This window comes from Narcine bancroftii, chromosome 7 (assembly GCF_036971445.1).
Source record: "Narcine bancroftii isolate sNarBan1 chromosome 7, sNarBan1.hap1, whole genome shotgun sequence".
NCBI classification, from domain to species: Eukaryota; Metazoa; Chordata; class Chondrichthyes; order Torpediniformes; family Narcinidae; genus Narcine; species Narcine bancroftii.
Window position 1 is genome coordinate 62,525,986 of NC_091475.1, and position 17,816 is coordinate 62,543,801.

The 17,816-nt window shown below is 39.7% G+C and overlaps 1 protein-coding gene across 10 annotated transcripts in view; it reads left to right on the plus strand.

Moving 5' to 3' along the window:
* Window positions 1-17,816, plus strand: part of LOC138738967 (zinc finger and BTB domain-containing protein 20-like) — a 462,974-nt gene that overhangs the window by 272,276 nt on the left and 172,882 nt on the right. For all 10 annotated transcript variants that reach the window (XR_011341908.1, XR_011341909.1, XM_069890223.1 and 7 more), the window contains one exon: window positions 1,940-2,064. The gene's annotated coding sequence lies outside the window, so the exon portion shown is untranslated. The remainder of the gene's footprint in view (window positions 1-1,939; window positions 2,065-17,816) is intronic.

The following is a 17,816-nucleotide window of genomic DNA, read 5'->3' on the forward strand; positions in this document are numbered from 1 at the left end:
TGAAGAGAGGCAAAACTACAGCATTTTCAGTGAAGTTGTTATTTAGGCAGCTGTGCCACTCATATGAGGTAGATGTGCTCATCGTTTTATGTCATGAAGTTTTGGAATATTGAATTGGTTAGATGATCAATACTTAATCTCATGTAAAAATGCATCTGCGACCTCACCAGATTGTTTTATAAAACTTCCTATTGATATTTTGAGATACAGTAGTTCAACCACAGTTTGATATTGTATCCTATTAAGCTTATTTTGAAATTCTTCAATCATAAGGAGTTCTGGTCAAAAGAATACAGAATAGTACTTCTTTATGGCAAGCAAAGTTAGATAATTTTTACAGTTGTTATTGTGCTTGATACAGTTTCTCACATCCTAAAGAAAGACTTGGCTGGGGGGGAGGGGTGTTAGACACAAGAGGTTTTGTAAAATAAGACAACATCAGCCATTAGGGAGAGATTAATGCAATATGATAGTGAAAATGTACAAAAGCAATCTAGAATTCCAGGCTTTGTTCAAATTGGATAGGCTGGGTTACTTTTTAATTGGAAGGTACCAAAGTATAGATTACATAGTAGAAATGTTTTACTACTTCTTTGCATGTCCAAATCTACAGTCTTTAGCATTGTTTTCTAAAAAATGTATTTGTTCCTCTACGAGTCAGAACTTTGAGCATGAAGCAGAGTGTTGTTTCTTTTTGAGATTTTGCATCCTCCAAGACAATGTATTTTGAAATTTTTGCAATTACTTTGAGCACTACAGCTACCAAGCAGTGTACCAAAACAACTAGTCAAAGCAATTGAATATTCTCTGTGCATGAGAATGATGTGATTCAGCAGAAACTTTAACCCACCAAATAATAATTTTATCAGGTTTTAGTAAGTGTTTTGATTAGTGATAATGTCGTTGGGATCAATTCATGTAATAATTGTAATAAATAATAGTTACAAGATAATATGATCAGATAACAATGGTAAATGAGGATTTCCTACTTGGAAGCACAGCCACACCTAAAGGATGTATGCTTAGCCCACTGCTCTACTCTCTGTGCCCCAATAACTGCGTGGCCAGGTGCAATTCAAATGGCATCACAGTTGTCGGCAGAATCATAGATGGCAATGAGGAAGTGTACAGTAGTGAGATAGATCAGTTGGTTGAGTGGTGTCACAACAACAACTTTGCATTCAACATCAGTAAAACTAAGGAATTAATTGTAGACTTCAGGAATAGAAACCAATGAGAAAACAAACCAGTCCTTTCCAAGGGGTCAGCAGTGGAGAGGGTAAAGACCACCAAATTCATGGGTGTCAATATCTCTGAAGATCTGTGGATGCGATCATGAAAAAAGCTCTCCAGCAGCTACATTTCCTGAGGAGTTTGAGGAGATTTGGTACATCACCAAAGACTCTTGCAAATTTCTAAAGGTGTACCATGGAGAGCTTTTTGATTGGTTACATCACTGCCTAGCATGGAGGTACTAATGTGCAGGTCAGAAAAGTCTTCAAAAGGTTATAAACTCGGCCAGTGCCATCATGGGCAATAATCTTCACTCCATTAAGGGCATCTTTAAGAATCAGTGGCTCAAGAAAGCAACTTCTTTCATCAAGGCCCCTCACCACCCAGGCCATGCCCTTTACTCACTGCCACCATTAGGAAGGAGGTACAGAAGCCTGAAGACACACTCGATATTACAATAACAGCTTCTCCCCCACCATCATCAGATTTCTGAACAGACAATGAACTTCACTTTTTCTTTTATTTTGCTCTAGTTATTTATTATCTTTCAATCTAGTATTTAGCAAATTCTAAGTTATAGTAATTTTGCACCTTGTTCTGCACAATATTGCTGCTGCTAAACTACAAATTTAATGACACGTTCATGATAATAAACCTAATTCTTTTAAACTTTATGCTGAACTGCTTGTATTCTGATTTTCACAAGGGAGAAGTAGAAGAAAAGAGAGAAGAAGGATAAATGGAGTAATTACTGGCCACATGTTTAACTTCTGCACTGGACATATTTTCGGGATTGCTCCCAAGGGATAGTGTGAATCTTCATGAAGAGAGGTATGGATTAATCACAGACATTCGGAATTGATTTGTTAAAGGAAGATTGTATTTTACTATTGTGATTATATATTTTCAGCAGGTAATGTGGGTTAATGAGGCTGAGTATTTGATGGGATCTACATGGATTTTTGCAAGATTTTGGCCAAAGTGCCATGTGGCACCCTTATCCAAAAATGCAACAGCCCATGGGATCCAAGTTAGAGTAGAAAATGCGAATTGAAGTTGGCAAGTGACAGGAAGGAATAGTTATCAGATGCTGATATGGCTGTTAGGTTGTTATCAGTGGATTCAATCTGAGAAAATGAGGTCATGCAATATGGCAAGGGACTAATGTTAAATATGAGGCTGTGGAAGCATATTGAGAAATAAAGGGATCTTGGAACCTGTTGGAATAAATCGTGAAAGTTAGCAGGACAGATGTAAAGTGATGAAGAAGACTGACAGAAAGCTGTCATTTATTACCTGAAGCATGAAACACAAGGCTGTGGCTCAGGAGGTTATCTTTCTTTCTTTGGCTTGGCTTCACAGACGAAGATTTATGGAGGGGTATGTCCACGTCTGCTGCAGGCTCGTTGGTGACTGACAAGTCCGATGCAGGACAGGCAGGCACGGTTGCAGCGGTTCCAAGTGAAAATTGGTTGGTTGGGGTTGGGTGTTGGGTTTTTCCTCCTTTGTCTTTTGTCAGTGAGGTGGGCTCTGCAGTCTTCTTCAAAGGAGGTTACTGCCCGCCGAACTGTGAGGCGCCAAGATGCACAGTTGGAGTCGAGATCAGCCCACTGGCGGTGGTCAATGTGGCAGGCACCAAGAGATTTCTTTAAGCAGTCCTTGTACCTCTTTTTTGATGCACCTCTGTCTCGGTAGCTAGTGGAGAGCTCGCCATATAAAACGATCTTGGGAAGGCGATGGTCCTCCATTCTGGAGACGTGACCCACCCAGCGCAGTTGGGTCTTCAGCAGCATGGATTCGATGCTTGCGGACTCTGCCAGCTCGAGTACTTCGATGTTGGTGATGAAGTCATTCCAATGAATGTTGAGGATGGAGCGGAGACAGCGCTGATAGAAGCGTTCTAGGAGCCGTAGGTGATGCCGGTAGAGGACCCATGATTCGGAGCCGAACAGGAGCGTGGGTATGACAACAGCTCTGTACACGCTGATCTTTGTGTGTTTCTTCAGGTGGTTGTTTTTCCAGACTCTTTTGTGTAGTCTGCAATGATATACAACACTGGCTTGCAGAAAGATGTGATTGTGCTGAGTAAGATGCAGAGGATATTTTTGAGGATGTTCCCAGAACTGGAAAATTTATCTAGAATCGAATATTCAATAAACCAGGGTATTTTATTTGGAGCAGGGGAGACTAAAGAGACTAATAATCGAGGTTTATCAAATAGAGGGACTGTGCTGCAATAATTAGGAATGGTCACTTTCCCTCAAGATTAGGTCAAAACTAGGGCCTGAGAAATAAAGTATTTAGTGAAAAAATTGAGGTGGGGGGTGTAAAGGAGAAAAAAAAAATCACTGAAGGTATGGCAGGAATTTGGAACTCATTGACTCAAGGCTTTTAATAACATTTGAAAGTCTGTTTGAAGAGCGGAGATCTGCAGGACTACACACTGACTGAAGGATGTTGGAATTAGATTGGTTGGCTTGTTTTGAATCGCAAGGTTGTATGGCTCCTGCGTTATAAATTTCCTAAGAATTCTGATAAATCATTAGTATGGGTTAAGATAAGTTGAAAAACAGGACCAAATCTCTTCAAAATTAGTTAAAGGTGCATGATTCCACCACTTTCTTTGTACTTGTGAAAGGAATTTTCAAAAATATTACTTGATTTTAAAAAAACCTATTCATTTTTCTTGCATTTGTTGATCTTGGAGATCTTTATCAATTATGGAGAGGTACCTAACATTATGGAATATAGTTTATTGACAAATTAGACTAAGTTAGACCCATGTGGTAAACAAATGGAAATGAGCTGGTGTTGATGGAGACTTAACACAGCACCAAAAGGTTTAAAAAAAGCAAGCCGTCAAAAATAATTCTGCAGTTTTGGTTCTTAAGAAAGGATGTAGCTGCCTATGATGTAAAGATAATTTGAGTCAAAATCATGGCTTTGTTTGTTGCAGAAATTAACTGCATATTTTTAAAACTGAATGCCAGTGATTCTGTAATTTTAATGCTTGAAATATATGGTCAATGTGGGTAACTGGGCCAACTGTGTAGAATTTACAAGAAGATTGATTGCATTCTTTCCATTAGTTGTTTTACTTCATAAGAACTCTTTAATTCTTCTATGACAATCCCTCAAGATCAAAGATATCTTGTCCACTCCTGTGGGTTATGAAGAGGCTGGTAACGCAGAGATGGCCGCAGGTGGGGCAGAAACTGTTCAACAGGTTAGGCAGAGGTGGTGCTTTTGTCACTGTTTATGTTAAACATCTTTGAACTCTTGAGAAATGCTCCTCCTCCATTTTTGAGCGGTTATGGGGTTTGAGGTTCCAATGGGTGGGAATGTTAGGTTTTTTTCAAGGAGGCTTTCAGAACATTCTTGGATCTTTTATCTGTTCACTTGATAACCTTTAGCAAGGATAGACCTTGAATAGCATCCATTATTGAGTATAGGCGTGTCCATTAGAGTGCTTGTTATTAACGGACATAGAGAAGTTTTTATTAATGGACACAGAGATGAAGTCATCGCGTCGTGAATTCAGTGGATATCATCTTACTGACTCCGCACAAAGCCCTGGAACACCTGGACAGCAAAGATGCATGCATCAGGATGCTCTTTATCGATTACAGTTCAGCATTTAACACCATCATCCCCTTAAAATTAATCAGCAAACTGGGACTCAACAGCCTACTGTGTAATTGAATCCTGGATTTCCTTACCTCCAGACCACAACTCAGTGTCACCAAGACCAAGGAGCTGATTGTTGACTTCAGGAGGAGAGGATGAGCAAATTTAAGTTCTTGGAAGTCACTATCTCGGAGGATCTCCTGGAGCCAACACACAAGTGGCATCATGAAGAAAGCACATCAGTGCCTCTACTTCCTCAGGAGTTTGCAGAGGTCTGGCATGACATTGGAAACCCTAGCAAATTTCTACAGATGTGTGGTGGCAAGTGTGCTAATACCAATACCCCTGAGCATAAAGCCCTCCAAAAGTTAGTGGATACATCACGATAAAACCCTCCCCACCATCGGATAGCAGCAGCAATCATCAAGGATCCACATCACCCAACACATGCTCTGTTCTTGCTGCTACCATCAGGAAAGGGCCATAAGACTCGCACTCCAAGGTTCAGGAACAGCTACTACCATTAGACTCCTCAACAACAAACTCAATCAAGGACTCATTTAAGGACTCGTACATTTGCATTTTATTGATATTTCTTTTCTCTGTATTGCACAGTTTGTTTACATTTCTTGTTTATATGTGTACGTTGAGTCATTTTGTTTTTAGCACTGCCAATAAGTGCTAAATGGCTAAACGAGGAGATTCCAGATATGGCATTGCAGCCCAAGGGCTACACCCGCCATTGCACTGATTGATCACTGGCGTCTGGCAAAACTAGTGGAGGTGCCATTTGTGTCATCATTAATTTATCATGGTGCACAGACTGACGGTCATGACCCAGTCCTGCTCCCCCGAGCTAGAATATCTGGCAATCAAATTTTGCCCATTCTACCTGCCAAGGGAGGTAACCGCCATTATTCTGGTCACAGTGTACATTTCGCCCCAGAATAATGTCAGGCTGGCATTGGCACTGTGATAAACAGCCATGAGACAGCACATCCTGTTGCCTTCCCCATTGTTGTGGGGGACTTCAATCAGGCCATTCTGAAGAGTTCTCTTACAAACTACCACCAACACGTCACATGCTAGACCAGGGGAACCAGCACACTTGATCACTGATACACCACCATGAAGAAGATTTACCGAGCCAAACCACGACTGCACTTCAGCAAGTCAGATCATCTGGCTGTACTTCTACTCCTGGCATACGAGCACACATTGAAGACCACAGCACCAGTGGTGAAGATGGAAAAGGTGTGGTTGAGGGAGGTGGAGGAACGTCTGCAGAACTGCTTTGAATCGGTGGTATGGAACGTATTCAAGAACTCTTTCATAGATGTGAATGAATATGCAACAGGTGTCACCACCTTCATCAAGACCTGCGTGGATGAGTGTGCGCCCACATGCACATACCAGGTGTTCCCCAACCAGAAGCCCAGGATGAATCAGAGAAATCACAACCTGCTGAGGGCAAAAACAAGGGCATTTAAGGCTCGGAATTGAGATCTTTACAACGTCCAGATACGACCAGCGGAAGGCCATCTTTGAAGCAAAGTAACTGGATCCTTGACTTCGTTATCAGAAGACCACAATCAATATGAATTGGAAAAAATGTCTCCTCCTCACTGATCATCAACACAAGCACACCCCAAGGATGTGTGCTTACCCCACTGCTCTAGTCATTACAATAATCTTGTAGGATGGTTATAATATGAATATTTGCACTTTGATGCTTCTGCAAAACACCAAATTTCATGACCTGTTCTTAACAATAAATTCTATTTCTGATTCTGATTCTGAAATGGGAATTCTGCGACACCTGCAGGAAAAAGAATTTCAGGATTGTATGTGATGTCATGTATGTACTCTGACAATAAATCTGAACTTGAATCTCTTAACAGACCTCATTGAGGGGTCAGCAATGGAAATTATTAAGAACTTCAAATTTCTAAGTGTCAATATCTATGAAGATCTGTCATGGAGCCTCCAAGTCAATATAGTCAAGAAGAAAGTTCGCCAGTGGCTAAACTTTGTCAGGAGTTTGAGGAGATTTGGTATGTCACCAAAGACTCTTGCAAATTTCTACAGGTGCACCATGGAGAGCATTGTGACTGATTGCATCATTTTCTGGTATAGAGGTCCCAATTCACAAGACAAAAAGCTACAGAGTTGTGAACTTGGCCAGTGCCATTAGAGGCATCTGTTTCCACTTCATCAGATACATCTACAAGAAGTGGAGTCTTAAAGTAGCCTCTATCCTCAAGGATCCTTATGACCCAGCCCATGCCCTTTTCATACAGGAGCCTGAAGATGGAAATCCTGCAGCACAAGGCCAACTTCTTTCCTTCTGCCATCAGATTTCTGAATGGGCAATGAACCAAAGAAACATCACTTTCTCCTCCTTTGGGATATTCATTTCTAAATTTATAGCAATACAGATGGGGGAATTGATAAATGCCAGATAAATGTATTTTCTGGTTGCTTGAGACTCTTACAATGTCTAATACACCTGCATTAAAACTAAAGAGTTCAAACAACAAAAATACTGTACTTGCACTGAACAAACTTCATTCATGAATAAATAAACTTTAAGCCATTTTACTTTATTTTCAGTCACATTTGGGTGACACGGTTAGCGTAGATGTTAGCGCAACACTGTTACAGCACGTGTGATGAGGACTAGGGTTCAAATCCCACATTGTCTGTAAGGAATTGGTACGTTTTCACTATGTATGCATGGGTTTTTCCTGAGGGCTCAGGTTTCCTCCCATAGTTAGAAATGTACTGTGAGTTGGTTAATTATGTGTAATTGGGCAGCACGGGCTCAATTATTGTATTGTGCTGTATGTTTAAATTTAACATTTTAAATTTAAAATTCTTTGAAAACATTTAACGATCACTGTATCTGCAAATTCCCTCCCCCATCCCACCCGCCCAAAAGCCGAACAATAAAATTATGGATAATTAATCCCCATCCCTCAAGTTTACAGATAAAGCCTCTGACCGGGGAGACTCTTAATAAGCAGGGATGAAGAGACACTTTAAGAGAGTCACCCCAATGGTGAGTGGCATCAACTAGCTTTTCATCGTGGGGGACACTTTATTTAAACAGCTGCTAAGAGCAAAACACAACTAAGGCACTCTGCTGGCTGAATATTTGCTCCTATCTTCAACAAAGATTAATGCATTACTACTGAGAATAATTACTTTTACAATTTTAAACCTACGCATTTTTATACTTATTATATAATGCTGATATATTTTGGGATTTTTTAAATTTATTTTCCTTGATTTTATTTTGCCAGTTTGCTGGTCACTTGAATTCCAGATACCAGGTGTTTAACTATATTTGCACTATAATGCTTTTGCAAAGCAATGAATTTCACGACACGATCTTGACAATAAATCCTGATTCTGAATTCACTTCTTCCAGTAGTGGATTTGTTTTTTTTTCACATTTCAGATTTACTGATAGAATATATACATGACATCGCATACAACACTGAGTTTCTTTTTCCTGTGGGCCAGGCAGAATTACCACTTACTGCTAATGCAAAATAAACTCTGCACATCTTACATATGCAAACAAATAAATAAATTTAAACAGATAAAGAAATATAAACAAACTGTATTAGGCAACTTTGTTGGTAGTCTCAGTCCAATGTTTTGGTGGTTATCGATGTTTCTGATGGACAAAGTTCACTGGGTGCCTGGTAAACCCAGCACAAAGATCATGGTTCAAGATGACAAACATCTGTACAAGTGCATTGAAGATGATGAAATTTATCATAGGTCTTCATAGAGAGGTGATTTTAGAGATGTGGGGAATGGTACATGTCATCCAAGGGCTTGTCATAATACTCAACTGCAACAACAATGGATTTAGGTTGGTCAGAATCATTACATTGAAAAGGTACGCATGGCCCTTTACTCATATATTTTTTGTTTTTAAATTTTTTAAAAGATTTTAGATGTACAGCATGGTAACAGGCCATTTCAGCCCATGAGTCCATGCCACCCAGTTTACACCCATTTAACCTACACCACCAGTACATTTCAAATGGTGGGAGAAAACCGGAGCCCCCGGGGAAAATCCATGCAGACAAGGGAAGTGCGTACCTTACAGACAGTGTGGGATTCGAACCCAAGTCCCGATCATTGATGCTATAAAGGCATTGCACTAGCCAATTATTGAGTCAATAATGATTCAGAATTTGCCATCCAAATGTGCACAGACACAAGTGTCATCTGCACGCTCTGGCTCAATGACTGAAGTTGTGGTAAGCTTGGTTACGGAGTGAAATTGAACTGTTTCCATTCATGCTCCATTTTCATTCTTATTATTGGAAGAGAGCTGCAGCATGCCGTGCAGAGGTTTGAGAAAATTGTTGGGTTCTGATGCATCCATGACTGACAATAGTCTGCACTGAATTAGAGGTGTTGTAGATCTATTATTTAACATGACATCTTTCATGTGTTATCTCACCCCAAATTTCATGACTTGTTCATGACAATAAATTCTGATTCTGATTCTAATTCTGGTTTTGTCATAGACCAGCAACAATAGAAATTCTCCAAGGCAGTGTTATTTTTTTAAAACAATATAATTATTAATAACTATTAATAATATAAAACTTGCTTAAATCTGAACTTAACCTCAGCTATGTATGTATTTGCCTGTGTGATTTATCCAATTCTGAAAAGTTAGTTCAAAGTTCAGTCTTAGAAATCCTATGTTGAAACTCAAACTTTTAAACTGATATTCAGAAGTAATTATGATGTAGGTGAGACACTGACTTCTCAAAAATAACAAATACTTGTTGAGTTGCTTCCAGAGAAATGTTCTTTCATATGAATGATGGTCACAGCTCCTTTCTTCCTTATGCAGGGAAAACAAAACTTGTGACTTCCACGATGCCTCCATGGATGCAGACAAGGGTTAGACACAATGACCATCAAAATGGTCACAATGCAAATACAGGAATGATTCTGTTTCCTTTACACAGATATGGGTAAATCACAAATGACCATTATTATCTCTAACTCAGAGATATGTCACTGCTTTCTCCTGACAAGGAAAAACAACAGAAGTGTCCATCTCACACCAAGTTACATCATTTCTGTCTTGCAGATCTCTGGTTACTGATTAAATCAGCCTTGCTTCTTCAAGTGTCTCAGTCATGTAACTTGCTTGATCAATACTGAAATCTGTTTTCCATTTCAATTTCCCAAAAAAAAACATGAGTCATAATCATATGACCGGTAAATATTCCATCTGGTCTTCCTCGCCACTCTCTTCAAGTGTCCTGGAATAACAGCCATTGTTCTTTTGTTCTCCCAAAACATTAACTTTGTTGATAATTTGGACCTAATGGTGCCATGCTGTCTGAGAGCACAGCTGTAGATGTTTTTGCTGTGAAAAGGTGTTCAGCCTTTGTTAATGCTTAAAGTGTAGTTACTAAATAAAATATGAGGTTATTACACCTCCCCATAATTAAAGCTATTTTGAGCTATTGAACTCCAGTTTAACATCGTCCATTTTTACTTTCTATTTTACTCAAAAACACTAAGGAATTATGGTTAGTATACACAACAAGCAGCCCTCAAGCAGTGCAAATGTAAACATTGAAATGCCTCAAAGCCAGTAAGTACAAGGGACTTTATCAATAGTAGAATAATTTTTTTGATGTTCATTGAATGGTCAATATTGTGATAACCCTTCTTTTGTATTAGCGCTGCTCCTCCAGCTTCATCACTACCATCTATTGGTTAAGAAAATGCTTTTCAATGTTAGGTGATTTAAGCACAGCTTTGTGACATAAAATGGCCTGCAGTTTATCAAATAATTCCTGACAATTTTTTGTCCAAATAAACTTTTCACCCTCCTTCAGAAGGAAGGGTAATATCTGCAAATTTAGAACTTTCTGTAATACCCTACCATTCCCAAAAACCTCCTAATAGCTTTCTTACCCGTGGGAATGGAAAACTCAGAAATTGTCTGAACTTTCACCTGGACATGCACTATTTTACCTTGACCAACAGCATAACCAAGATAAGTCACAGTAGCATGGCCAAATTCAGTTTTAGCTAAATTAACAGTAAGGCTCGCTTTTGAAATTTTGTGAAACAGTTTCTCTAACTCAGAGATATGTGCTTCCCAGGTGTCATTCCCCCATAACCAATCATCAAAATAAATTTTCGTATGCTCTAAAACTTGAATCACAGAATTGATCATTCTTTGGAATGTTACTGGGGAATTTTTCATTCCAAATGGTAAAACATTATATTCATATAACCTTGTAAACTGCATTCAGACAGACTGTGGCACCGGCCCTAATCTTCCGAATTCGTTCATCAGTTACTTTCCAAAACAATAATCCATTACTCCACAGCATGTCCAGTTAACACCTACTTGTAAAGTTTCTATAGGCATTCTTCAAAGTTTTTGCAAAGGCCCTCGGAGCCTTGGACAGTTTTGCTTGAGCAGAACTCTGGCATTTTAAATGAGATCTGTTTTTGAAGTGTTTGTATTTGATTGTGACCTACACTATAAAAAACACTGCCACAAATTATCTCCTTTTAAAGCATATCTATAAACAATATAAAATATAACATGGTCTGTCATCTCTGGAAAAAAAATATCCAAAATGGGCCCAATCCTGACCATTTTGGATACTCAGAGTTGTACTGTACTTACACTCTATATTCAAGCATGAACTTCCTGCAGACAACTCCCCACCCATTCCGATAGTAACATGCCTGTCCTCAGCCTTATCCATTGTCAGGATGAGACCAAATGTAAATAATGCAGCATATTCCTTTTGGACAGCCTTAAGCCTAATTGTTATAGAATATTACAGCCTACAATGTTGTGTCGACCTATCAAAAAAAAACCTTCCCTACCACCTAGCCTTCTATTTTTATTTCTTTCATGTGCGTAGGAATCTCTTAAATTCCCCGATTGTTCCAGCCTCCACCGCCATCCCGGGCAATGTATTACAAGCACCCACAACTCTCTGTGTAAAAAAAATTACCCCTAAACTTTCCTTTCTGCACTTTGTACAGATGTGCTCTAGTGTTGGCTACTCCCGCCCTGGGAAAATATTGCTGGCTGTCTATCTTATCAATATGGACCTCTATTAAGTCACCTCTCATCAATCTTTGCTCCAAATCCACATAGCTATGGTTCCATGAACCTCATGACTCTCTGAACAAGTCTCCCATGGAAGCTTTGTCAATGCCTTTCTAAGGATCATTGGAGTCTCTTCCCCCCCCCCACCCACCCCCCCCATCATCATCAACACGATCCACCGAGATTGTTGTCTAAAAAGGGTGCACAAAATCATTGAGGACCCCTTCCACCCTGCACACAGCATCTTTCAGCTGCTCCCATTAGGTTAGAGATACAGGAGTATCAGAGCCAGCACCACCAGGCTGAGGAATGGCTTCTTCCCACAGGCAGTGAGAATGCTGACCCACCAAAGGAACTCTTCTCACTAAGCATACAAGATTCTCATTTGTACAAAACAATATTTATTTTATAGATAAAATACTTATCCTGCATATGTATAATTTGTCTGTACAGGTATATATGTTATGTTTGGTTGTGTGTCTGCATGTTTTACGCCAAAGACCAGAGAACATTGTTTTTCTGGGTTGCACTTGTCCAATCAGATGACAATAAACTTGACTTGAAAATTCCATATATACCACATCTACCTTCATTAGTTAGGTTCGTGAGGCAGAACCTCCCCTTCACAAACCCATGCTGATATATCTGAAGAGACTGTACTTCTCTAAATGCTCCTAAATAATCCTGTTCAACAGTTTGCCCACCACTGATGTAAGACTCACTGGATTATATTTCCCAGGATTCTCTCTATTACCTTTTTTAAGCAAGGTGACCACATTTGCCATTTTTAAATCCTCTGACGCCTCTCTTGTGACCAGGAGGATGCAAATGCCCCAGTAATCTTTTCTCTCTCTTCCCAGGGATTTATCAATCCTAATGTTTTTAAGAAGATTCAGCATTATCTTAATATCAACATGTTCCAGCACATAAGATTGTTATATTCTGATCTAATCTTGATCAAGGTCCTTTTCTCTGGTGAATACTGAAGTAATATATTCATTTAGGACCTCCCCAACCTCCTCCGCCTGCAGGCACATGTTGTTTCTTATACTTAAGGGGCCCTACCTTCACTCTTATCATCCTTCTACTCTTCATGTGTCCATAGAATGCCTTTGGGATTTCCTTAATCCTACTTGCCGAGGCCTTCTCATGCCCCCCGTGAGCTCTTATAAGTCCTTTCTTAAGTTCCTTCCTGGCTACCATATAATTTTCATTAACCTTTCCTGCTTTTTGCTTCCTAAATCTAATCTATACTTTTTTCTTCCTCACCAGCTGCCTCACCCTGTTTTGTCAACTGCAGTTCCCTTTTCCTACCATATTTTCCCTGTAGGAGTGGGACAAACCTACTCTGAACCTGGGGATTGTGGTTCCTAAACCTCCTCCACATTATTTCTGTGCTTTCTCCCAAGAGCATCTGTTCCCAGTTTACTCTCACAAGATAAAGGATCAGAAGTAGGCTGTTTGGCCTGTCGAGTCTACTCTGCCACTTCACCATGAGCTAAAACTGTTCTCACATCTAATTCCAATTTCCAGCCATTTCCCCATATCCCTTGATACCCTGGCTAATTAGACACCTATCAATCTCATACTCAAACTCACCCAATGATCAGGCTTCCACAGCTGTATTTGGCCATGAATTCCACAAATCCACGACCCTCTGGCTAAAGAAATGTCTCATCTGTTTTAAATGGGTCCCTTCTAATTCTAAGACTGTGCCATGTTGACCTGGACTCACCCAGCAAGGGAAACATCTTATTCAGATCTACTCTGTCCAATCCTTTCAGCATTTGAAATGTTTCTATGAGATCCTCTCTCATTCTTCTATACGCCAATGAATACAGTCCAAGAGCTGATAAATGCACCTCATATGTTAGTCCTTGCCCTCCAGGAATCATTCTGGTAAATCTTCTCTGAACTCTCTCCAACACAAATACATCAAATGAGGTCTCACCCATACCCCATAGAGCCTCAACAACACCTCCTTACTCATACACTATTCCTCTTGAAACGAATGACAGCATAGCATTTGCTTTCTTTGCTGCCAATTCAACGTGGTGGTTAACCTTTTGGGTACATGGATCGGGGACCCCAAGTCCATATGCATTTCCAAATTTTGAATTTTCTCCCTATCTAAATAATAATCTGCCAATTTATTTCCTCTTCCAAAATGTAAAACTGTACATTTCTCAACATTGTATCTCATCTCCCATTTCTTTGCTCACTCTCCTAAACTATCCAAGTCTGTCTGCAACCTTTTGGTTTCTTCAACACTTCCTACTACAACACCTATCTTCGTGTCATCTGCAAACTTTGCCACAAAACCGTTCAATCCATAATCTAAATCATCAATATAAATTGTAAAAAGAAGCAGTTCAAACACAGACCATTGTGGAACACCACTAGTAACCGGCAACCAATCAGAACAGGATCCCTTTATTCCCACCTTTTGCTTTCTGCCTATCAGTCAATGCTCCACCCAATCTAAATCTTTTCTTTAATTCCATGGGCTCTCATCTTATTAAGCAGCCTCTTATGTGGCACCTTATCAAAGGCCTTTTGTAAAGGAAAATACATAACATCCATAGCCTCTCCCATGTCCATCCTACTTGAGATTTTCTCAAAGAATTCCATTAGGTTTGTCAGGCAGGTTCTTCCCTTCATGAACCCATGCTGGCTTGAACCTATCATGTCATGCACCTTGACGTATTTCATAACCTAATCTTTGAAGATCGACTCCAATAACTTCCCAACAACTGACGTCAGATTAATAGGCCTATAATTTTCTTTTTTCTGGCTCCCTCCTTTCTTAAACAGCGGAACTACATTTGTGACTTGCCAATCCTCCAGAAACACGGGAGAGACTGCTGATTCCTGGAAATCATTTCCAATGCCTCCACAATCTCTAAAGCCACCTCCTTCAACACCGGTGGGTGCACCTCATCCAGTCCAAGAGACTTATCTATCTTTAGTCCATTTAGTTTACCAAGCATTTTCTCTCTAGTAATCTTGACTTTGCTTAATATATTCCCTGAGACCTCTATCAGGCATATTGCTATTGTCTTCCTCATTGAAGACTGACGCAAAATACTCATTTAGTTCCTCTGCCATCTCTTTATAATGGGTAACAAATTTCTCCAGCATCATTTTCAATCGGTCCTATAGCTCCCCGTATCTCTCTTTTACTGTTCATATATTTTTTTAAAACTCTTTGTATCCTTTTGTATGTTATTTGCCAACTTCCTTTTATAATTCATCTTTTATTTCCTAATCACTTTCTTAGTTTCTTTCTGTGTTTTTAAAAGTTTGCAAGATCTCTGTTTTCTAATATTTATTTCCTTGTATGCCCTCCCTCTTTGCTTTTATTTCAGGCTCCACCTCTCTTGTTAGCCACATTTGTGCCATTTTTCAATTCATAATTTTATTTTTGATTGGAATATATCCATCCGGCACTTTCCTTATTTCTTGTAGAAATATCATCTAGTTCTGCTCTGCCATCCCCCCCAGTTCTGCTCTGCCGTCCCCCCATCTCACTTTTCCAGTCAACTTGGGCCATTTCCAAACGAGCCTGCAGCTGACGTGGACATTTACCTCTCCATAAATCTTCGTCCGCGAAGCCAAGCCAAAGAATTCCCTTTATTCCATTGAAATATTGACACACCTGATATCAGCTTCTCCTTTTCAAATTTGAATCTGAACTCAATCATATTATGATCACTACTTCCGAAGGGTTCCATTATCTTTAGTTCCCTAATCACCTCAAGTTCATTACACGGCACCTAATCCAAAACTGCCAATCTCCTATTGGGCTTGTTCACAAGTGGCTTCCAAAAGCCACCCTGTAGGCATTCTACAAACTCTCCAGTACTTTCCTGACTTTCCCAATCCCCTTTCATGTTAAAATCCCCCATAATTATTTTGACATTTTCCTCTGACATGCTTTTACTATTTCCAGCTGCAACTTGTATTCCACCTGAATTAATATCATTGCTTTCCATCAAGGCCTCACCACCCCTTCTACCTGCCTATCTTTCCTCTACACTGTGTACCTTTGGTTCCTGCCTCATCACATCATAATTACTCATTCCCCAATTAAACACCACAATTTGGTTTCCTTTTATCCTTGTCCATAGCTATGCTAAAGCTCAAGGAGTTGTGGTCACTCTCACCAAAATGCTCCCCCATCGAGAGGTCTGTCATCTGCCCAGGTTCATTACTAGATCCAGTATGGCCTCTTCTTGGCTGGTCCACATACTATGTCAGGACTCCTTCTTGGACACACCTGACAAATTCTGCCCCATCTTTCCCTCTTGCAGTCAGGAGGTGGTAGTCAATATTTTGGAAGTTGAATTTTACATAACTCATACCTCCAGCTCGTTCCACTGTTTCCACCTCCTTACCTTCTCCTGTACTTACTGTTCTCTCTAACTCTTTCTCACACCCACCCCAGCCTTGCCAGTCATCAGCTCATTCTCTCTTGTCTCTCCATCTCTCCAAATTTCTGTCCAATATCCTATCATCTTTGCCCTTGCATAACTTCTTTCCTTCTTAATGCATGTATCAGCACCCCCCCTCTCCTAGCTTTTTACTTTTGACTGGATAAAGGGTCCAGGCCTGAAATGTTGATTGACTATTTCTGCTAACGGATACTGCCCTATCTGTTGAGTTCCTCCAGCTGCTCACTGTCTGATCATCTAGGGTGTCATGAATTGAAAAAAATTATTTCATTAACGGGTATCTTTTGGAAACAGGAAAATTGTGTCCAGTAACACTCAAGTTTCACATTTTTTCTTCAAAGTGAGACATTTATTGAGCTTTTGTTTTTCTGAAGAACCTACAGGTAGTAAATATTCCATCTGGATCATGTCATTAATATAGAAATGGTATAAACAAATGTTATATTGTTTATTTCCAAAAATTCTGTCTGGAGATGGTCAGAAAATGAAGAATGTGTAACAAATTTCGAAAAGGGTGTTCAGGCTGTTGAATTTTATCTTAAACATTTGCAAACTACACCTTCCAAATAAGGCTGAAAATGTTTTTGCACTTAATTATTGCCAGGTCATAATCCTTTGGGAATTAAAAGCACTACTTTGCACCATATGTAACTATTCACACTTGCTTCCATTTCTAAAAATCCTATCACCAAATCCCTTCCCATGACTTCTTGACAGCTCCTTCAGAATCTCACACTATTGGGTTCTAGCATTAACCCCGATCAGTTAGCAACGCTACCCTATATATGTAAGGGAGATTTATGCAGGTAATGTACATAATCACCATCTCTATCAAGGAGAAACTTTCACTTGGATGGAACATGGTGGGGAGACTGGATGAGGGAGATGGAGATGGATATTGTGGGATGGTCAAGATTTCACATGGAAAGGATTAAAACACTTCACATTTTATCCTGCAAGGTCAAATGTCATTGGCTCACCTGATCCATGCTGCTTCCACCAAATAACTCCCTGATCTCAGCTGGTGGGATGCATCTGGAGGTAACTGTACTGTGTTTTGTCTAGCTTGTTTGAGATATCATTGACCCCCCTAGTGTCTTTTCTTTTAATGAATTTTGCACTGTGACAGTGCTATTGCATTTGCTTACCAGGCACATTGGTAGTCAAGTTTTTTGTTCTCCTATCCTCGGGGCAAAATACGCAAACACATAGCCAGACATAACACACATGCAGATAAAGAAGATATATGCAGAACAAATATTCACACATGCTAATAAAAAAATAAATATTGAGTGTAGCGAATTTTTAATGTGAGGTAGTTCCTTTGATCATTCAGCATTCTCACTGCCCATGTGAAGAAGCTGTTCCTG